Genomic DNA, 23,410 nt, shown 5'->3' on the forward strand with positions numbered 1-23,410 from the left:
CCATCAGGCCTGCCCCGCCAAGGATTACAGCACAAAACACCCAGTTGCACAATTAATGAGGTCCAGACTAGAAGATATTGTGCGGTTTTGCACCGGTCTCCACAGCAGGAAATACTCCCTGTTTCCTCTCCGGACTTCGTCCCAGATGGGGGAATTCTGCCCATCCGGCTGCTTGGCAGTGAGTACCACAAACCAATCGAGCAACAGTGTTGCCTCCCTGAAAGGAAAGATCATGATGTTTAATGATGATGTATTTGAAAGCCTGGAGGAGGTTGACAACATACGATATATGACATTTGAAGACCGTGCTCTGGATTCTCTGTTCTGCTGCGCCAGATGTCTGGTTCAGCATGCCAACGGAAATCTCCCTTTCGCCGGCTGGTCAATGGGGTTTCCCATTGTGGGGCAGCCTCACGCTGTCGGGAAACCTCCGGGCTGCCGGCAAAACGGAGTATCCCGACGGCAGAGAATCCAGCCCTGTATCGGCGTTGTACAATCAATGGTGCAGTATTTTGCGGCACTAATAGGCATTTCTACTTCCTATCTTTTGGTGTACCAAGAGCTTGCAGATTTCTTTATCAAGTGAATGTTCTAAGCAGTATATTTTGTCAATGTGAAGAATTTACTATTACAAAGTTAAGGTGAGCTTGGTTCTGCAATCGGAATGGTATTCTTATGAAGGTATTCAAATAGCATTCTGATGTGTACAATGAAAGGATTCAACTGATACATTTGAAAGGAAATAAGGTGGCCACAAAAATCAATGGACTGATTTTTGTGTCGTGTTTGTAATTCTTTTGTTGCCATCAGTTTTAATATAATATATTCTTGCTTCAGCCACTCCCTATGACAAAACATTCCATGCTCCATTGATATTTAACCATAGAACTATAGAATTCCTACAGTGCAGAAGGAGGCCATTTGGCCCATCGAGTCTGCACCGACCCTCTGAAAGAGTACCCTACCTAGGCACACTCCCCTGCCCGATCCCCGTAACCCCATAACCCCACCTAACCTGCACATCTTTGGACTGTGGAGGAAACCGGAGCACCCGGAAGAAACCCATACCGGTGGGGGGGGAAATGCATACTCTACACAGTCACCCAAGGCCAGAATTGAACCTGGGTCCCTAGTGCTGTGAGACAGCTGTGCTAACTATTGCGCCACCATGCTGCCATATTAAAATAAAATCTTCTAACCCCGCTCCAATTTTCTTTTGTCTGTTTTAAATTGATTCCGTGGAACCATGGAAAAGTTACGTGTCTGCGCTGATTCCTTTTCTCTGAGTATCCAACCAAAGGAAGTTTCCATTTTCCATTCTGATTGGAGTTTCTAATTAGGAACTAAATTATTAGCAATTATTTTCCCTGTAGGCCTCCGGGACATTTGTGTGCACTTGGCCAACTAGTTTAATTTGGAACCTTTCAGGTGGTAGAGTGAGGAAATATTAATCTGAGGTCTTGTTTCATGTGCTGGCCTTTGACCCAGAGCAGTAGAGGAAGAAACATTTCTTTAAAATGTCTGTGGGATCTGTAATTGTTTTTAAGAATTTCTGAAAAGGAATTTTCAAAGTTTGCATCAATTGGGATCAATTGCACTTTTTTTGAATGATGAGAAATACTGGTCCATATGACCTGGTAATCGTTGATGTGGAAGAGGATCCAAGCGGGAAGGAAGTTGAGGCCAGAATTTGTGTGGCTGGCAGAAGAGAGCTGTAGACACCAATGAGAGTGACAGGCAGGAGAGCTGGAGGATGAAGCTGATCAGCACACAGATGCAAACACAAAGAGAAAGCAGGTAGAGACATAAAGAGGAACACAGTGAATTATTGGCAGAAGAAGCAAATCTCTCTCACAGGGAGCTCAATTTTTCTGTTTGGCAGAAAAGGAGGCTGGAGTTCTTGGAGGCAATATGTGAGCATGGCTTAAAAAAAAAGGTCTAAAAGCTGGAAAACTGTGTAAGTAGCTGTAAAGAGCTGGCTAGTGTTTCCCCAGAAGTGACCAAACCGTGAACTGGGGTGTACTTGGTCAGTCAGTTGAAAAGAAAATCTGGAAATCTATACCATCAGGACTGTGTTGACCCAAGGGAGAGAGGATTAATAGACATGTGCCTGGCTGATGATAGCCGTACCTGTGAAACTCAAAGGTGAAAGGGCTGTTGTTGGATAGGACTCCTGACCTACTATGTGTGAATTATGCACAGCATATTGTGGAACTGTGTATCTCCATAGTGACACACTACTGAGGCGACTATTTGTGCTCCTGTAAAATGTATGTTTGTTGTCTCGATTATTTGAAGCAACATTTCTCTTTTTAATTTGAAGTTTTGTGTGCCTGATAATTCATGTTAATTTACATTTATTATGACTCATGTCAAAGCAAAACTTACAAAATGTGAAATCTTGGCGATTTCTTCTTTGGGAGTTATTCAGTAAATTTGGTTTACGTTTTTTCCACAGGAATCGTAACCAATCAAAACCGAGTCCTAGAAGTGAAAAGATAAATGGGGAAAGTTTTTGTGAGGCATACTTCAGATATTGTCTAACATTTACTAATAAGCCAGAATTTCCCCAAATGTTGGAGGTGGCACAACAACACACAGTAAAACACCCGTGAAAGTAGGCTGGGGCCCTCTAGCACTTGGTCCTCCAGAGAACACCCAGCAAGGGTATCGCAGGCAAAAGGGTATGGGAGGCAGCAGGCCACCTCCACCTCAGATGTGCACGATGGGGACATGCCCAGACGTAGTGAGAGGGTTTGGAAGGATAAGGATTTGTAGGGGAACAGCATGGTCATGGGTGAGGTTAGGCAGTAGTTGGGGAACATTGTCACTTCTGAAATTTTGAGATATCACTGAACTAAATGTTATTGTTCCACTTTATTGCTTCAGAATCTTAAACTGACCTTCCAGTGGCATACGTTTCTCCCGATCGGACACTGATCCTCCATGCCCATCAGATAGTTAGGCCCTCGCAGTGAGAATGTTTCATTCATTGTGATCGGACTCGGGCGTGATTCAGTGAACCCTAGATTCTCGCCCCTAATCTCCCTCTAGCAAAGAGGCAACTTCACTCAGACATGAGCTGGGGAGTCAGTGTGCTGGCAGCAGGCAGACAGGAACCAGATACAAGCAGTAGCTGAGGAGCATCACAGACCATTCCTCACTACGAGTTGCCATCATCCTCCTGCATTGACCAGGCAGCAGGCACAGCAGGCACTCAAGGACTCCCCAGCCCCAGTACCCTGATAAGTGAGAGCTTGGCCCACCTTCATTCCCTGATGGGCAAGTGGGACTAGCTTAGTGATAGAAACTGGGCGGCATTGACAAGCTGGGCCGAAGGGCATGTTTCCATGCTGTAAACATCTATGACTCTATGATTCTATGGTCGCAAAGGAGTCACAACGTCCTGGGGGGGTCACCCTGTATGCCAGCGAGCTAGTCATCATCCATAAAGCGGGAGGTTATGATGGAGCCCTCCTGGCCTTGCCTCATCCCCACTTATCCTCCATCCGCAGCCTCCTCTGCAAGTTCTTCTTGTCTGAGGATACGTGCTGCTCCTCCAAGTCATCATCAGGAAGCTCCTTTCCCCGCTGCAGGGCTAGGTTGTGGAGGGCATAGCTGACCACAACAATGTGGGAGTCCCTCTGGGGGCAATCCTGAAAGGCCCCCCCTGGACCTGTCAAAGCAGCGGAAACGCATCTTTAATAGACTGATGCAACACTCAATGACCGACCAATCAGGAGAGCCTCATCGTACCTGGGTTCCGCAGTGGTCTGTGGCCTCCGCACTGGCGTCATCAGCCATGACCTGAGGAGATGCCCTGTCCCAAGGAACCATCCTTATAGCCTGGGGTGTTCCTCAAAGAACCTAAGATGAAGCTGTCCTGCATACTTCCAGGCAAACGGACACATGCATGCATGACACACATCTGGTGGTCGCACACCAGCAGGATATTTAGGGAGTGGAACCCCTTCTGATTTATGAAGGGAACTCCCTGATGCCATGGGGTGTGGAGAGTGACATGGGTACAGTCTATTGTCCCCTACACCTGTGGCAGACCAGCCCTGTAGCCCGCTCATCCTGTTGGGCTTGGTACTGGTCAAAGTGGATGTAATCAACAGTCCTGGCATACAGTGCATCTGTCATCTCGCGGACACCTGTGAGATTCCACAGATGTCCCCAGTGGAGCCCTGGAAGAACCCCATGGCGAACAGGTTCAGGGTTCTCGTAATCTTGACTGTCATAGGGAGCCAGTGTCCTCCACTGCCAAGTGGCGTCACGTCTACAATAACATGGCACAGGTGCAGCATTGATGGGCCGTGGGGACGGGGTGCCCCTCCAAGGGGCCCGGGCGACCAGGCACGGACTGCCATTGCCATGGCCTGCAAGGTAGCCATCTTGCTGCGCAACCCACTGAATGCCCTTCATGGCCCATGGTTGTGCAGAGTGATACTGGCCCTATGAGTGTACCCACACCACCACCCCCACCGCACCCCCATCCCTCACCCTCCACTCCACCACCCTGGCTCACCAAACCCATCGTCCACCTCCATATTCCACCCACCACCACCCACCATGCTCCAACTCTTCCCCCCCCCCCCCCCCCCCCCCCTCCAACCGGCTACCATCCACCGGCGGGAGAGGATGCGGCACACCCAAGGGCATAGCTGACAGTAGACCCTGCAGGAGGAAGCCAGGGGGAATGACCGGGTGTGGCCATGGGGAAGGGAGAGGGACATGTGGGGGCAGGGCCTGCAGTGCAGACCAGGGCCATGGTGTAGCCTGTTGGACCTGGTTGGGCATGGGGGTACGCACCATTGATATCATGTCTGCCTTTCCCACCCTGCAGACAACAGTTATTGGAATCCAACCAGGAATGGTGGCCTTCATCCTGGCCGCTGCAGCCCTGTAGGATGCACTGAGGCTGTAGGAGCTGGAGATTCTCAAGGAGGACCCTGCAGCAGCAGAGCCTGCCCCAGAGGAACAGGAGGCAGCTGGTGAGGATGGGGAGCCGGCTGACCAACAGGTCAAGGAGGATGTGGGAAGGAGGCACCGCATCAAGCCTTGCATGTACCGGCAGCGCCTGTGATTCGTGGACAGGCCAGACCGAGCATGCCGTCGAAGACTCCAGCTGAGCAGGGGGACAGTGCAACATATCTGCCAGATTATGGCGCACCTAGGACCGCGGGGGGTTGGGAGGAAGACATCTGCTCCTGGTGGTCATTAAGGTGATGGTCATCCTGAACCTTTACTCCACGGGGTCCTTCCAGGCGCCGAGTAGGGACATGTCCGGAATCTCTCAGATCTCGGGGCACAGGGGCATCCGCGCTGTCACGGAGGCCCTTTGTGCCCGATCGGCATAATACATCCATTTCAATGTGGGAGAGCCCACCAGGATGCCCGAGCAGTGGGGTTAGCCCCATCTCCAAGGTGCCTGGGTCCAGGGGTGATTGACTGGATGTCTATCCCCTTACGAGCACCAGCCCATGATGGGTTGGTCTTCATAAATCGAAAGGCGGTCCACTCGATTATCTCAACTGGCTGAGGACAACTGGACGGTGATGTCTGTCTTGGTGGGGGTACATGATGTGGAGATGCCGGCGTTGGACTGGGGTGAGCACAGTACGAAGTCTTACAACACCAGGTTAAAGTCCAACAGGTTTGTTTCGATGTCACTAGCTTTCGGAGCGCAGCTCCTTCCTCAGGTGAATGCAGAGGTCTGTTCCAGAAACACATATATAGACAAATTCAAAGATGCCAAACAATGCTAGGAATGCGAGCATTAGCAGGTGATTAAATCTTTACAGATCCAGAGATGGGGTAACCCCAGGTTAAAGAGGTGTAAATTGTATCAAGCCAGGACAGTTGGTAGGATTTTGCAGGCCAGATGGTGGGGGATGAATGTAATGCGACATGAATCCCAGGTCCCGGTTGAGGCCGTACTCATGTGTGCGGAACTTGGCTATAAGTTTCTGCTCGGCGATTCTGCGTTGTCGCGGGTCCTGAAGGCCGCCTTGGAGAACGCTTACCCGGAGATCAGAGGCTGAATGCCCTTGACTGCTGAAGTGTTCCCCGACTGGAAGGGAACATTCCTGCCTGGTGATTGTTGCGCGATGTCCGTTCATTCGTTGTCGCAGCGTCTGCATGGTCTCGCCAATGTACCACGCTTCGGGACATCCTTTCCTGCAGCGTATGAGGTAGACAACGTTGGCCGAGTCGCACGAGTATGTACCGCGTACCTGGTAGGTGGTGTTCTCACGTGTAATAGTGGTATCCATGTCAATGATCTGGCACGTCTTGCAGAGATTGCCATGACAGGGTTGTGTGGTGTCGTGGTCACTGTTCTGAAGACTGGGTAGTTTGGTGGGGGGGAAGACACTTCAGCCTGTGCCATCAAGCTGCGAGCCCTGACACCTGAGGCTGAATCCCAGTGCAGCTGGTGGGTGACCATGAGACACACATCTTGCGCGTCTGTGCCAAATACCCAGGCAGTGTGCACGACGCCTTCATCCTGGCACATTCGACGGTTCCTGACCTCTGCGAGGTGCAACCCCAGCTGAGGGGTTGGCTCTTGGGTGACAGGAGTTGTGGCTGCAGTTGTGGCTGATGATGCCTATCTGATGGCCACAGACCGACATGGAGACCCGCGACAACGACGCCCATGTCGTGACCAGGGGTGTGATCGAGCGGTGCTTTGGCATCCTGAGGATGTGGCTCAGGTGCCTAGACCGCTCTGGAGGGGCCCTTCACTATAGCGCTAGGAGAATCTCCCACATCGTGGTGTCCTGCTGCACCCTCCAAAACATCACACAGCAGACATGCTGGAGGAGGAGGATGAGCGGCAGGCCTCATCCGACGAGGAGAATGTGGGGCAGCATGAGGATGGGCAGTACATAGGGCCCAGGCTGGCACAGGAGGCTGCACAATGTGTGCGCCAGGGCTGATGCGCATAGGACACTCTAATCGCCTCCAGGTTCACCAACTAGGGGGCCTGTCCAGTGGCAAGAACATCCCATCCTACACCTACGCCACCCCGACTGATCACCACCTCCCATGACCACCCTCCCTGTGCCACCTCCACCCCTTTGCAATCCCCTCTGTGATTCTATGTGCCTCACAGTGGGGTGTGGGTCCTGGGTTGGCAGCAACAGCCGGTCTAGTTTATGGGATGGAGGATGATGCCGACCCGCTCTGCGATGAGCTCTGGTGCTCTGCACTGTTTGACAATGCCTGACTCCTGCCCACGGTAGCACTTTCCACCATCCACCTGGGTGGTCCCTGCATGTGAGCTGGCCATTCCATCACATGGTCTCATCGGATTGTTGAGGTGGCGAATTGAAGATGGTGGGATGGAGGATGGGGTGGGGGGCAGAGGGGGTGTGTGGTGGGGGAGGCGGGGGAGTGGGGTATGGGGTGGAGAGGGATGGGGGTGTTGCACCGGTGCAATGAAATCTGGCTGAACTGGGGTCCCTGCCCCAAGTCCACCCTCAAAGTGCGCCCATTTCCCCCCGTCACTGTGTGCTGGACCAGTGCCAATTAACTGGTGTCTACGTTCCTGGCCTTACAGGCTCTAATGCTATGCGTCGGTGGATCCCCAGGCGGTACATCAATAGTGGAGGTGGCTTGCTGTGATTCCCGCCCTGAGATCTAGGTCCCCTTTGGCAGCCGTCTTCTGGGGCAACAGAGCCTGGATGGGCCCGGCTGCTGCTTGGGCATCCCAGGTGGTGTGGTGCCGCCCTGTTCTGCCCACTGCCCATCGGATGCACCAGAGACAGGCGAGGGGTGTCCGGGGCGCTGTGGTGTTCCGGTGCCACCCCTGAGGTAGTCATCGGCACGGGCTCCTTCACCTCCTCCTCCCTCGGGGTGCCCAATGGCCCCCGAGCTACTCCTTGAGATGGGATGAGAGCGGAGCCATCCCCTGAGGCTCCACTGCCACCTGGCACTGCCAGTCCTGGAGGCCCGCTCTGGTCTCGACCAGGGTCTCGCTGCTCACGGCCATGGAGCACAGCGAGTGGACCACCTCCCTTTGGGACTGTGCCACATCCCCCAGTTACTGTGCCACCTCCCTCTGTGACTGGCTCAGGTTGACTAGCACCCGGGCAATGCCAGCGACGTTCTCAGCCACTGTGACTTGTAGCCATCTGGGATGGCCACGTCCCGATTACAAAATGGACACTTGCAAAGAATGCAGGGAAAATTGGACAACACTAAGAAACAAGCAGGTGCAAGGTCTGTCTGTTGATTAGAACCTTAAACTCTCAGACAGGACAGAAACTACCAAGCAATCTACATACTAATGAGCCATTTCCGGGGACAAAAGGGAAACATTTAGATACACAATGTTAAGGCAGACTCCCCGGCGCCAGAAGAGGCTAAAACAAAGCAGTCCAACGGTCACTAGGACATGCCCAGCGATCAGGGGACCACCCCTCTATTGGAGGAAGATCGATACGACATTTTGGGGAAAGACCCAATTAGTTGAGGCCAAGTTCAAGACCCGCCCAAATGCGCACAAAGCCCTTTTTAGTATAAAAGGTATTCCCCAAGGGAGAACCTTTCTCCTTTGGCTTTGGCTCTCAGTGAAGCGAGAGACCTGCCTAGCAGCTGCATCAGACCAAGTAAGTTCCAAGTCAACGCACGTTACGAGATAGACGCTCCTAGTTGCTACCCTGTAAACAGCTCAACCCAGCAGCCTCAGAACCGAGCAACGGCCATTGTTCCTCTGACTGAGTGGGCGCCCGAAGCTAAGTATAGGCTTTAGTAATAGTGGTAGTTTAGTTTGTAGAGTTTATGCAGGAGTAGATTTGACTGTGTGTAAATAAATGAGCATTGCTTTTGAACTTACGAACTGGTGTATCGAGTCTTTGATCAGTATTCGGTTCTGAACCTTGTGGCGGTTTCGAAAGATACCTGGCGACTCTTGAGTAAACATAATTAAACAAAGCCAAATTAAGAGCCAACCAAAGAGAGCAACAGACTGGGCCACGCTCTGGAGCGCCGCTCCAATGTGCAGGTGGCCCTGGTATATAGCTGCCTGTGAAAGGTTATCCCTGTCCTTGGCCTCAGCCACTGCCCGTACAGGCCTTGGACATCCTCACCCATGGCCAATACCTTCGACCCCAAGGCCTCCACCACAGACACCACCTGTGCGGTGTTGGCCTCGGTGGCACACATGGTTGGTACCACCTCCTGCCCCTGCAGGCGATTGGACTCCTCCAAATACACCTGCAGGCGAGCAGGCGGTGGATGGGTGCTGACAGCCTCACAAGCAGTCCCTAGCCTGTGACTATCGATGGGTCTGACCTGTTGTGTTCGGTGCTGGGGTGGGGGACACCTTAAGGGCCCGCCTCGTCGCCCAGTGAACATGCAAGGCACAAGACATGACACATGATTGGATTGCGGGTTTGGGTGGTGGGTAGTGCCGGGGTGATGTGGCGGTGGTGGTGGTGGTGGAGGGGGCTGGGGCATGTGGGGGTGATGGTGTTGGAGGGGGGGTTGTGGGGTGTGTGGTGTGGTGTGGGGGGGTTGGGGGAGTGGAGGGGTGGAGGGGGGTGGGGCATGTGGGAGTGGTGGTGTTGGAGGGGGGTTGTGGGGTGTGTGGTGTGGTGTGGGGGCGGTGACATGTGTGCCATGGGGAACCGCAACTCAGCGAGGTCTCACTAGCTCGCCCGATGCCAACCTCCGCCTCAGTGACTGCCCCCTCTCCAGGCCCATCCAGGTCCAGTGCTCACTGCTCCGCTGCCGTGAGGGGCCGCAAGTCCTGCGGTCCCGCTCCAGTCTTTTCCCTCTCCCGGTGGTTCTGGGCTGCCTCCTCCTTGGCAGCGGGGGGGCGGAGGGGGAGACAGAAAACGCACAATGTTAGACATCCGGATGCATGCAACACAGGGGATGGGTAGCTGGGGCCTTTGTGGCCAGGACACCCGGCTATGGTGGCCAGTATTGGTGCTGGCATGTGGTGCAGAGTGCAGTGTGCTTGCCCCCCCTGGGGGGGGGTGGGCGGTGGGTGGGTTACGGGTGTTTGGGACAGGGGTTGCTGCCAGGAGCACACTGCTGCCTACTCACCCTCCGCCCTGAGGAGGTCATCGTATTTTATGGCACTAATGTCTGGCCCTGGCAGTGAGGCCCACACTGCTCATGGCATCTGCCACCTGCACCCAGGCCCGGTGAATGGTGGCAGGTGCCAACCTCCTTCCCACCCCAGGATACAGGGTCGCCCACCTCTCTCCATGGTGTCTAGCAGGGCCTGGAGCTCAGGGACAGTAAACTGTGCGCCGCTCTCTGTGCTGCCAGCCTGTGGCTGGGATGAGTGTGTGTGGGGAATGGCGTGCTAATATGCAGCTGCAGTTTGTCAGCCTATCGAATGTCAATCCTGACCCTGGCGAATCTGACACTATTTTTCATTGGAATCTATCGTGTTCCACGTGGTGCCGGTGCTATCCCATTAACGGTTGATGAATTGCTCCGGGAGCGGTGCCAATTTTGGTGTTGTAGAAGTCCACCAATTCTGTCCCGGCATCAACACTCTGAAACAGAGAATCGTTTCCAGGATCTCTTCCCCTCCATCCCCCAATCTTTCCTGTTGGCTTTATGCTGACTCTCTTGCAAGTTTCTCTCATTCTGTTGCACCAGAGCAGCATTACTTTTATCACTCTTTCTTTCCTCCCTGTCCCCTGGGCTGAAATAGATGCTGAATTATTAAGAAAGGAGAAAATTAGAAAAATTGTTTCGGCAATCATGTGGAAACAATTGATCTAGAACTTGCATTCAGTTAGTAAGAGTCAGAAAAGACCAAAATATGGCTGGTGTTGAAGGCAAACCACACTGGGGTAGAAATTAGCCTGGCTCTAAACAACAAGGCTCCAAGCCAACTCAAAATTGGGCCTGAGGCCTATTTTATGTGTTGAGGATGAGCAGATATTGCACCTCCACTGGCAGCTTGACTCACAATAAAAGTTAATTCTGAGTCACTGGGATTAATAGCTCTCGGATAGGTTCCAGAATGGGACTGAATTGTGCAATGTGGAAGCCATCACCAGGATCGTAGAGTCAAGGAGCAAAAATGTTGTTCAAAAAATAAACCCACCGTTTAACACTGAAGAATCTTGAGCTGGGTAGATGTGATGCCTATCCATGTCGTCCAGTTGGTAGTTTGCCCCTCATGAATATATTAAAGGTCCACCTGGGATGCCTATAAAGGTCCTCATGAAGATGCAAGTGAGACCAATGCAGTTTGGGTTCTGAAGTCCTCCTGTTAAGTTGGTATGCTTTGTGCCTGCTTTATCCCAGAAATAGGGGCTAATCTTAAAGCAATTTATCACTGGACCCAAACACACAGAGAGCCTTGACCAGTGTATGATGTGAAACTCATAGCCACTTTGAGACACATATGTTTCATGTTTTGGATCGACTGCCTGAAGTACAGTTATCTCATTTGCAGCCACCTCCATTTTCAGTACCAGGACAAAAAGTCTTTATTCTAACATGAGACGACAATGCTAGTGGAGATATCCTGCCTCGTTTGTCAGGATGTGTGACAAGTAGAAGCAAGATGTTGGTAACGCACAGCTGGTGAGTGAAGTCCTGTGATGAGATGGCAATCAGAGGTCAGAGCTTAAAGCGTGATGTATCTGCATGACCTCCTCCAAGATAAGGCATTCCAAAAGGTCATAAGACACTGTGATACCTCTGTAAACATTTCTTTTCTGCTATCGGGAATCAGAGAACTGTAGAGAAGAGAATGTGACAGCTTTTAAAAAAATTTCTAATGATTTTGTGAAATGAGCATCTATCTGGTATGTGCTCATTCTACATTGTGAGAAGCTGATCTTAAGAGGACAGTGTTTAAAATTCAAAGCAGATTGGCCCAAACCTGTCAGTCAGGAATTTGGAAGTAGCAAAAAGTCCTTTTTTGAGGATTGAATTTTACCATCTTAAACTTGAGAAAATCTGAAGTTTCTTTTGTGGCTCCAGCATTAATGAGGATTGCTAGCTGAGCAAAGCTGCATTTCTGAACTGTTGAAAGAAAAAAAATTAAGAAACAGCTTTGAAAAAAAATTGTACTAAAATTAAAATTTTGCCTGTCTAATATAAATTAATGTTATTTTAAAAGACGATAAAACCAGAAATGTGGGACTAAAAAATTCATTCATTCATTGTGTATTTCACCCCCAATTGAGAAACGCTATGCATGTCCAAAGCCACTTACCTATACTAAACTGGTGACTGCACTTTATTGGCAGCTGCTTCGGGATGTCCTGAAAGATCGTTATGTATGAGAACCAGGGCGAGATTCTCCGTTAGCCGATGTCCTAATCGGGGCATGTGATTGGCTAGAGATAGCTCCCGACACCAAAATAGTTGCAGGCGGCAGTTTGACGCCGAATCGCAACGCTTAGTTGAAATACCGTTCGTATATCATTAGCGGGCCCACCCGCGATTCTCCGCCTTCGAAGGGCCAAGTTCATGACTGCCGGGTCCACGTGTGCTCTCACAAATCGTGAACCTGGCGTGATGGCTCCTAAGAGAGAGAGTACGGACATACACTGCCATACTTCACCGACAGCTGTGTCACTGTCCGGGGGGCTTCTGCCAGGGCTGGGGAGAGTAGTGGGGGGTAGCCAGGAGGCGAGCTATCGGGTTGGGGTGGAGGGGTATGTGACATCATTACTGCAGCCGGCAAGGCAGCCATGCAGTGGCGCATGCCGCTGACAGCACGCTTTAAACCTGGTGCCCTGGGTCATTTATTTCTTTAATTGTGGTCTGCTGCTTATCTGACCAGTTTATCTGCATAACTCCAACACATTCAATCAAAATACTACCTTCATTATTTACACCACAATGTGAACCATCTATTTACCTACTTGGCCCTTGCTGCAGCTGAAAGCCTTGTACACGCGATTCCTGAATTAAGAATTAAATTCTCCAACACTCTCTTCCTCACCAGCCCCCTGAGCGCCACCTACACAAATTAAATGAGCGGGGAATCGTTTCCGATGCTGAAATTGCAGCGGGTGCCGATTTGACGCCAAAACGCAATTCTTCGTCGCCTCATCAGCGGCGCCAATGAATTCTGGAATGCATGTACAGTAAACATCATTTGCATATCATTACCAGGCCTGACCTGGTATTCTCTGGGGTCTCCATGATTCTCCACCTCCGATGGGCCAAATTCCCCATGGTGAGGTTCACCTGTGCTTTTAAAAATGGTGAGACCAGTGCTGTGGCTGAGAGGAGTGGAGGTAGGCCAAGAGAGGTGTGACTATGGGCTGCCTGGCCGAACAGTGGCTGGGCTGGTTGTGTGTGTGGGGGAGGGGGCTTCCAAGGCCAGGGGAGTTGATGGCGGAACGGACCGAGTGGCCAGGGTACCCCCCACGGGACTGGGGTGGTGTCCAGGCATGGACCGCCATTACTGCAGCCTACAAGCCAGCCATCTTTCTGCACACCCCATTGACCACCCACCTTGCCTCTGGTTCTGCAGAGTGACACCCGCCATATGGGTGCCCCCACCCCTCACGCTCTGGCATACCAATCACCACCCAACTGGCTAACACCCGCTGGCAGGGCATCAAGCGGCCCACTCAAGGGCAATGTCCACTGTAGCCCCCTATGGGGCCACCAGGCGGGGGCCACAGAGCATACCACTGGCAAGGGCAGTGCCAGCTGATGGTACCGCTGGCATATGGGATTGGTGCCAGGGCCAGGGGCCCGCATGGTGCTGGGCACCGACCGGGCCAAGGGTGCAAAGATGGGGAGCATGCGGCGGCAGAGCCCGCCGTGCAATCCGGGGCCACCACGTAGCCCATTGGACAAGGTTGGGAGGTTGGGCACAGAGGTAAGCACCATGCTATCATGTCGGCATTTCACCCCTTGCAGACAATGGATATTGGAATTCAACCAGCAATGGTGGCCTCCTCCTAGTGGCTGCACACCTGGGGGATACCCTGTGGCTGTACGAGCTGGAACTGCTCGAGGAGGAGGGAGCTGCAGCAGCGGAGTATGCAGCAGCACAGCCTGCCCCAGAGGAAGAGGGGGCAACCTGCCCTAGGAGCAGGTGCAAAGGAGGAGCTGCAAGAAGCCACGTGTGTACGGGCAGCGCCTGTCATTCAAGGATCTGCCGGACCGGGCATGTCGTTAATGACTCCGGTTGAGCAAGGAGACAGTGCGACATATCTGCCAGAGCATGGCGCACCTGGCACCGCGGGAGAATGGGGGAGGACACCCGCTCCTGGTGGTCGTCAAGGAGACGGTCGCCTGAAACTTTACGCCAGGGGGTCCTTGCAGGTGCTGAGTGAGGACCTGTCAGGGATCCCACAGAGCTCAGTGCACAGGTGCATCCGCGCCGTCACAGAGGCCCTATATGCCCTGTTAGCACAACACAGCTATTTCAATGTGGACCGAGCCCACCAGGATGCCCGGGCAGCGTGGTTCACCGTCATCGCCGACATGGTCCCGGTCCAGGGAGTGATCGATGGGATGCATGTCCCCCTACAAGCGCCTGCAGGCGACTGGCCCCTCGACACAAACCGAGAGGGGTTCCACTCGATGAACGAGCAGCAGATATGTGACCATCAGCTGTGCATCATACAAAACTGTGCCCAATACCCGGGTAGTGTGAACAACACCTCATCCTGGCACACGCGATGATTCTGACATGTTAAAAATGCCTCCCCCGCCTCCCCCCCCCCCGGCTGTGGGGTTGGCTCCTGGGTGACAGGGTTAATCCACTGCGGTCATTGCTGATGACACCTATCCGGAGGCCACAGACCGACGGCGAGACCCGCTACAATGATGCCCATTCTGCAACCAGGGCATGATCGAGCGGTGCTTTGGTTTCCTGAAGGTGCGGTTTAGGTGCCTGGACCGCTCTGGAGGGGCCCTTTAGTATGACGCTGAGAGGGTCCCCTGCATCATGGTGGCCCTCTGCGTCCTCCACAACATTGCACAGCAGAGGGGCAACGTGCTGAAGGAAGAGGATAAATACCAGTCCTCGATGCGGGGGAGGTAGACAGGGCATGGGGCACAGGCAGGCATGAGAGGCGACACAAGTGCGTCAGGGCCAATGCTAGCAGGATGCTCTGACTGCTTCCAGATTCACCAACTGGGGGGGGTGTAAAAACTTGCCAGGGGCATGGACTCTGCATCGCAACGCCACAGCCCTATAACGAAACTGTGCCCTGCACCCATGCCAACTTAATTGGTGTCTGGCCTTACGGGCCCAATGCTATGCCTAGGTGGTTCCCCAGACAGTACAGAAGGAGTGGAGGCGGCCTGTTGTGATTCCCGTCCTGCGACCTGGGTCCCCATTGGCGGCTGCCTTCTGGGGCTACCCGGCTTGGATGGGATAGGAGGGGGGGAGCCTGAGGTGCTGCAGATTTCTGGCACCTCCCCTGTGGGAGTCACCAGCACAGGCCCCATCACCTCCTCCTTCCTTGGGGTGCCCGAAGGCCCCTGGGGTACTCCATGGGATGGGGGTGCGAGCAGAGCTATCTCCTGAGGCTCCCCCTCCACCTGGCACTTTCAGCCCTGGAGGCCCACTCTGGTCTCGACCGAGGTCTCCATGCTCACAGCCATGGAGCACAGGGAGTGGGCCATCGCTGCCTGGGACTGCGCCACATCACCCATTGACTGTGCCACCACCTTCTGGGTCTGTTTCACATCAGCCTGTGACTGCGCCATCTCCCTCTGGGACTGGGCCATCTCCCTCTGTGTCTGTCCAACGTCGGCCAGTGCCTGGGCAATGCCGCCGCCGTTCTGAGCCAGGGCCTGCTGTGACTGGGCCATGCTCAGAAGCGCTGCTGCAATTTCCAGGTGGCTCTCGCACATGGTTGCCTGTGATGTGGCAACCCTGTCCTGGGCCTTGGCCGGCGCCTACACAAATTTCCCCAGGCCTTGGACATGGTGATCCGTAGTCGCAATCCTTGCCCCAATTCCTCCACTGCGGATGCCACCACAGAAAATGCAGTGTTAGACCATCCAATGCAGGACTGGGTGGCCTCAGTGACCAGGGCACCCGGCCATGGCGGCTGGTATGGATGCCGACATGTGGTGCAGGTTGGGGGTTTGGCCGCCCCCGGGTAGGGAGGGATTGGGTTACAGGTGTGTAGGAAACGGGATCGTGCCATGGGCGCAGTGCTGCCCGGTCGCTCTGAGGTGGTTGTGCTGTTTTTGACGGCACTGCTGGCCGGTCTGGATGGTGTTACTCATGGCGCTGACTGCCTCTGGCACCTGAGCCCAGGCACGACGAATGGTGGAGGGTGGCAGCTTCCTACCCGGGCTGAGTTACAGGGTCACCCGCCTCTCCTCCACCACATCCAGGAGGGTCTCCAGCTTGGAGTCTGTAAATCATGGAGCTGCACTCCTCGCTGCCACCTTGTTGGCTGGGATGGTGTGTGTGGGGTGTGCAGTGTGTATATGGGGCTGTAGCTTGTCAGCCTCAAAGAACAAAGTCTGTACCGGTCATGATACCAACCTTGGCCAAAACCCTCGGCACTTCCTTGTGCTGTATCCCTCTATCATATCCATGTGTTTGTCAAAAAAACAAAGTAGATGGTAGATTTCTTTCCCTCAAGGACATTAGTGAACCAGATGGGTTTTTATTTTTTTTAATTTTTTTTTTATTTAAAAAAAATAAATTTAGAGTACCCAATTCATTTTTTTCCAATTAAGGGGCAATTTAGCGTGGCCAATCCACTTACCCTGCACATATTTGGGTTGTGGGGGTGAAACCCACACAAACACGGGGCGAATGTGCAAACTCCACATGGACAGTGACCCAGAGTCGGGATCGAACCTGGGACCTCAGCGCCGTGAGACAGCAGTGCTAACCACTGCGCCACCGTGCTGCCCCAGATGGGTTTTTATGACAATCGACTATGGTTTCATGGTCATCATTAGACTTTTAATTCTGATATTTTATTGATTTTAAGTTCCACCACCTGCCATGGTGGGATTCAAACCCAGGTCTTCAGATTATTATCCTGTATCTCTAGATTACTGGTCCAGTGAAAATACCACAAGGCCACTGCCTCCCCAAATAAACAACTGTAAATTATACCAGCTGCCATGGCGGGATTTGAACCTACGACCCAGCATTAGCCTGTGCCTCTGGATTGCTATCCTGGTGACATTACCGCTACCCACCATCTCTCCAATGAAATGAATATTGATGCTCTGGGTGTGAACTGACTGGTTAATATCCAAGTGACACCATTTGAACCGAAGGACACAATCAATGAGACATGAAAGTTGTAAAGTGTAAAAACTACATCATCCCTGGGTGGGATCAAACCACCAACCTTTCGGTTAACCGCCAAACGTGCAAACCGATCGAGCCACAGAGACAACTGCTAAGAACTCTGCACGAGAATCATACCTCGAGACCAACAAACCGGCAAAAAGACACAAGAGTTTGTCTGGGATTTGAACTTGGGACTTCTCGCAAGCTCTCCATTATAACACCCAAAGCGAGAATCATACCAACGAACCACCTGAGTGTCAATCATGAATCCGGCGAATCCCTCACCATTTCTCATTGGAATCGATTGTGTTCCACGTGGCGCCAGTGCTAGTCCCTTAACAGTCGCTGAATCAGTCCAGGTGCGGCACCAGTTTTGCTGTTTATGAATCCTGCTCCGGTGTCAACACTTTGGGCTGGATTCTCCGATTTTGCGGCTATGTCTGGAGGAAGCGTCTGGTCTTACGAAGAAAATGTCGGCACCGCCCCCGCATCGGTGCTCCGCCTGGTGGGAGGCTAGCAACCGCGTCACGTAAAGCGCTTTACCTGCAGATATGGACAGAGAATGGCCGGGTCCAAGGCCACGCGCGCGCACGGCGGCGACCTGCGGCGGCCTCGCTGTACAACATGGTGCAAGCCGCGCACAGACCCGGCAAGCCAGATAGTGTCCCCATGTAACCCCCCTCGCCACTGCCACACTACCCCCCACCAGTCCCCCCAGCCCCGCCGAAGCCTTCCACTGCCAGTGGAACGGCTACCACTGCCGACTGTGGCGGCGCTGGACACAGTCCGCAGCCGCCGCGCGAGGTCCCCAAAAACTGAGAGGGCACGTAACCGACGCCGTCGGGAAGTTGGCCCATCGGGGGCAGGGCCTCAAGTGACGTCCTGAGGCTGTCCCAAAGGCGCGTGGCGTACTCAGCGATTACACCATTTTTGAGGGGGCTGAGCATCCAAAAACTGCGCCGCCCCCAATTTTGGCGTAAAAACGGATTCTCCAGCCAATCGCCGCACGCGACTTTGGCGTCGTCAATCGGAGAATCCAGTCCTTAGTCTCAGGAACGGAGAATAGAGCCCCTTGTGTTTCTTAATGCTAACCAAATTGGTTCTGCCCTTGGCCCTACAGGACATCCACTCTCTCCAACAGTATGATGTTCTCCTGAATCATTTCCTTCCTTCCCTATCTAGACTGAACACCTTGCATCCAGATTATTTAATACCCAGTATTTTGTGAGCCCTGGGAAGGGGATGGCATAATGGTATTGTCATTGGACGAGTAATCCAGAGACTCGGGGTAATGCTCTGGGGTCCCAAATTCAAATCCCACCATGGCGGACGGTGAAATTTGAATTCAATAAATATGTAGAATTGAAAGTTTAATCATGAAACCATTGTCGTTAAAAAAAACCATCTGGGGCGGGATTCTGCCGTAATCGGCGGGGCGGGCAACTCCGGCGGGAAGGAGTGGCGTGAACCACTCCGACATCGGACCACCCCAAAGGTGTGGAATCCTTCACCTTCAGGGGCTAGGCCAGCCCTGGAATGGTTTGTGCTGCGGCGGCTGGTGGGGAAGGGGCATGGCGATACGCCAACCGGCGCCGAAGGGCCTCCGCAGGCCGGCGCGAGTTGGCACATGCGCGGAAGCACCAGCGTGTGCTGGCTGCTGCCGTTATCCCAGCGCATGCGCAGAGGGCTTCGTCTCCGCACCGATGATGGCGGACTGCGACAGCCGCCGGTGCGGAAGAATAGAGTGCCCCCACGGCACAAACCCGCCCGCGGACCGGTGGGCCCCGATCGCGGGCCAGGCCACCGTGGGGGCACCTCCCAGGGCCAGATCCCCCCCCCGCCCCCCCCCCCCCCGTGAACCCCAGAGGCCGCCCATGCCGCCATGTCCCGCCGGTAAGGATCTACTCTAATTTACGCCGGCAGGACCGGCAAAAAACAGTCTGCCACTCGGCCCATCGCGGGCTGGAGAATCGCCAGGGCTGCCGACCGGCACAACGCGATTCCTGCCCTCGCCAAAACCCCGGCGCCGGACAATTCAGAAGCCAGCGGGGGCGGGATTCACGCCGCCCCCCCCCGGCGATTCTCCGACCCGGCGGGGGGGTCGGAGAATCCCGCCCGTGGTCTTTTAGGGAAGAAAACCTGCCGTCCTTACCTTGTCTGGCCTACATGTGACTCCTGTGTCTGTCTAAAATGGTGTCCGGCAAAGGACACTGGGAAAAGTGGCCAAGTTCAGGGACAGACAGGCTGCAGCTTGCAAATAAACAAAAAACTGCAGCTCAGATTTTTCTAACAGCCCAGGAAAAAGGCCGTTAAGAGGCCATCCCGGGACAATGGGTTTAAATGGAAATCGACATAAAGTGGCAGACTTGGTGGCGTCTGTTTTCCTTATTTGGGAAGGCCTATGTGCCTCAGACACCAACGGCTATGGTCGGCAGTGACACGCCCCACCATCAAGGGAGCGGATCGTAATTCGACGTTATCGATCAGGGTGATCAAGCCCTGATCAATTGACTGGGCATTCACCTGGGACCGCCCAAAAGGGCGCAAAGACTTCTGGGGATAAAAGGTGATGCACACCCCACCACTTGCTCTCTCAGCATCAACCAACAACAGTGACCCTTCACATGCCGAAGAGGAAGACCATCCACGCCATCAACGGAAGGACCAGAGCCAAGGACAAAGACGACCAGCAACAGACGTCCAGAACTGGCAGAGTACAGATTCCTTTCAGGTCATATCTACCCGGTACTTGCCAGTCACCTGGAACTTAAGTTAAGGGCGGGATTCTCTGATCCCGCGCTGGGTCGGAAAATTGCCGGGCGGGGGGGTGGGGGGGGGCGAATCCCACCATGCCACTCCGACGCAGGGCTGCCGGAGAATCGCTGGCAATCGCTCTGGCGCGGTCACCGCGGTGCCGGTCGGGGCCGTTGAACGCGAACCCCCCTCGGCGATTCTCCATGCTCGACGGGCCAAGTGCCCGCCGAGTCCCGCTGGCGTCATTTACATATTGTCATGATATGCAGACATGCAGATAATGATATACAGACAGGCACGGACAGGCAGCTAATGAACACAGAGAACAGGACATGACCAATGAGCAGGCAGGACACTCAGGGGTGGTATCTCCCTATAAAAAGCACGAGGCACTCACACTCCACCTCTTTCCACTGATGAACATCTACAGAGTGAGTCAGGGTGTATTTACAGTGTCACACCTCCAGCACGTGGCTAAGAGCTAGTCTGGTTCAGTCAGATAGAGTAACCACACTTAGGTTAGCAGAGAGTCGAACTCATAGAGAACTGTGCTAACTGCTACTGGTTCAATAAAACAGATTGAACTAACTTCAAGTTCTGGAGTATCTTTTGGTTAAAGCTGCATCCAGTTGCAGCCTGTGTTATCCCAGAGTACATAACACATCATGCTACCAGGAGACTGCTTAATCTAGGTGATTTACCTCAGTCTGTTCCGTGACGACCAGCGAATGTATCCCGGCACCATGGAGAAGATTCAGGCTCCTCACCAGCTCAGGACCTCCGGTAAACTGAGGACTGGCATAAGGGAAATGGTGTGAAACCCAGTGACTGGTTGTGGAGTGCCCTTGCCAGAGGTGTCCCAGGCAGGGGAAACAGAGATGGGTAGGGAGAGGTCCCAAAATGAAATCCCAGGTAAGAGACCGAGATGGGACATAATCCGATCCCAGTGAAGTTGGAGGAAAAAGGGGAGCAAAGAAAGAGGCTCCAATTAGAGAAGGGGCTGTGATTAGCAGGCTTCAAGTGAAATGGGTTTGGGAGAAACACTAAAGATCCAGGAAAATGGCCAAATGTTGGTGATTCTGAGCTATCGGCCATTGGGGCAAAGGTACCCTTGGGAGCAGTAGTGTTCTGCTTGCCGTGGCCAAAGAAATGAAGTTGTGCTTCTGAATTGGTGTTTTGAGTGTATACTCTGGAATCTAAGCAACTGGAATATTGGGAGACGAGATTGAAACCCTGTGAGATGGTTTGTTATTGAGGCCGTCCGAGTTGGAGTGACTCTTCGGTCTGAATTTGAAGATTAGATCTTCAAAGGTGAAGACTGGAATCCTTCATTCGATAAATGGTTGGCTGAATGTTGATGACGTCTGGGTGATTTGTTGAGAAATTTGTGAACTTTGTTCTGGTTGCATCTGCCATTCATTGTGTCGTGTGGTGTTTTTAACCACAGTTGACTTGTTAATTTAATACTTTCTTCATACTAAGCCTGACCAGAGTATAGGATAGATTTTGTAAATTGTTGTAAATCATTCTGGCCTTATTTTTGTTTGTTCCAACCCCATGGGAACTTTGTGCCTTCCAGACATTACACCGGTGATCGGTTTGCGCTCTGAAACCGCTTGCCGGCGTAACTTCTATCTTCCAGCCAGCCCAACTCCCTTCAGCGCTGTTTATTGAAACTTGTGGTTTGGTTTGCAGGAATGTCCGCTGGGGGACCCAGCAGAAGGACTAAGGTACAACTTACTGGCACAGTGACCTCTCCGCGTGTGCATGTCGTCTGCATTTATGCAGCTCCTTTCATAGCCTTGGCCTGTCCAGAGGTACCTTGCGGGCAGTGCGCCTTGTAAGCTCTGTCACCGTTGAAATGTAGGAAGCTGGTGGCCAGTAACGTGATCGTGACAAGATCATCTGTCGAGGGTGAAATATCAGTCCCAGGACATTGAGCGGAACTTTCCCGTTCTACTTCAAAGAGACATTGAGAGGATACAGAGCTGGGCCGAAAAATGGCAGATGGAGTTTAACTCTGATAAGTGCGAGGTGATTCATTTTGGTGGGACAAATTTGAATGTGGATTACAGGGTCAACGGCAGGGTTCTGAGGAATGTGGAGGAACAGAGAGATCTTGGGGTTCATGTCCAAAGATCTCTGAAGGTTGCCACTCAAGTGGATAGAGCCGTGAAGAAGGCCTATAGTGTGTTAGCGTTTATTAACAGGGGGCTTGAGTTTAAGAGCCGTGGGGTTATGCTGCAACTGTACAGGACCCTGGTGAGACCACATTTGGAGTATTGTGTGCAGTTCTGGTCACCTCATTATAGGAAGAATGTGGAAGCATTGGAAAGGGTGCAAAGGAAGTTTATAAGATGATGAGGGGGATAGATAGAGTGGACCTTCAGAGACTATTTCCTCGGGTGGATGTAGCTGTTACAAGGGGGCATAAGCATAAGGTTTAGGGTGGGATATATAGGAGGGATGTCCGAGGTAGGTTCTTTACTCAGAGAGTGGTTAGGGTGTGGAATAGACTGCCTGCTGTGATAGTGGAGTCGGACACTTTAGGAACTTTGAAGCGGTTATTGGATAGGCACATGGAGCACACCAGAATGACAGGGAGTGGGATAGCTTGATCTTGGTTTCGGACAAAGCTCGGCACAACATTGAGGGCCGAAGGGCCTGTTCTGTGCTGTACTGTTCTATATTCTAATCTCAGTGCCAACTATTGCTTCTCGGCCTTTTGGCTAAGATCAAGTGTAGTAGCCTTTTGGCTCAGATCTGGTATGTCTCTCTTGTGGGGACCATGAATTGGATTCAATTTGAATTGGTTTTTGGAGCAGGAAAGGAGCTGGATTAGGGGTTCGCCCCTGTCCACACTCTGAGCCCTGGCTTGGTAACTCAGAAAAAGTAATTAAAAAAAGAAAAAAAATCTCAGAGCCAACTGGCGGACATTCAAGCAAAGGTTTCTGCTGTACATCGAAGCTTCAGGCCTCGAGGGTGCGCCTGATGCAAGGAAGATTGCGCTTCTCCTCTCAACAGCGGGTCATCAAGCCATCGAATACTTCAACTCTTTTCACTTCACCGAAGGCCAGGACAAGACAAAGTTTCAGACCATCCTGGACAAGTTTGACAGTCACTGTGAGGTGGACACCAACAAAATCTTCAAGCGCTACATATTCAAACAGCATCTACAAGGTAAAGATGAATCTTTCAACTCCTTCTTAACTAACCTCCGCCTGCTAACACTGTCCTGCAACTTTGGTGATATTGCTGACTCCATGATCAGAGACCAAATCGTTTTTGGAATTCACTCTGATCCTCTGAGAGAGCAGCTGCTGAAAATCAATCACATGACCCTGCCAGTCGCGATTGAAACATTCACAGTGCATGAGCACGCCAAAAATCTCTATGCCCAGTACAAATCGGCTGAAAATG

The 23,410-nt window shown here is 52.7% G+C and overlaps 1 non-coding gene across 1 annotated transcript; it reads left to right on the forward strand.

Moving 5' to 3' along the window:
- Positions 1–22,699: 22,699 nt before the first annotated feature.
- Positions 22,700–22,885, forward strand: LOC140428986 (U2 spliceosomal RNA). The gene has a single exon (XR_011948970.1). It is a non-coding gene; the product is annotated as a U2 spliceosomal RNA (small nuclear RNA).
- Positions 22,886–23,410: the final 525 nt, after the last annotated feature.

Source organism: Scyliorhinus torazame, chromosome 8, assembly GCF_047496885.1.
Source record: "Scyliorhinus torazame isolate Kashiwa2021f chromosome 8, sScyTor2.1, whole genome shotgun sequence".
Lineage (NCBI taxonomy): Eukaryota > Metazoa > Chordata > Chondrichthyes > Carcharhiniformes > Scyliorhinidae > Scyliorhinus > Scyliorhinus torazame.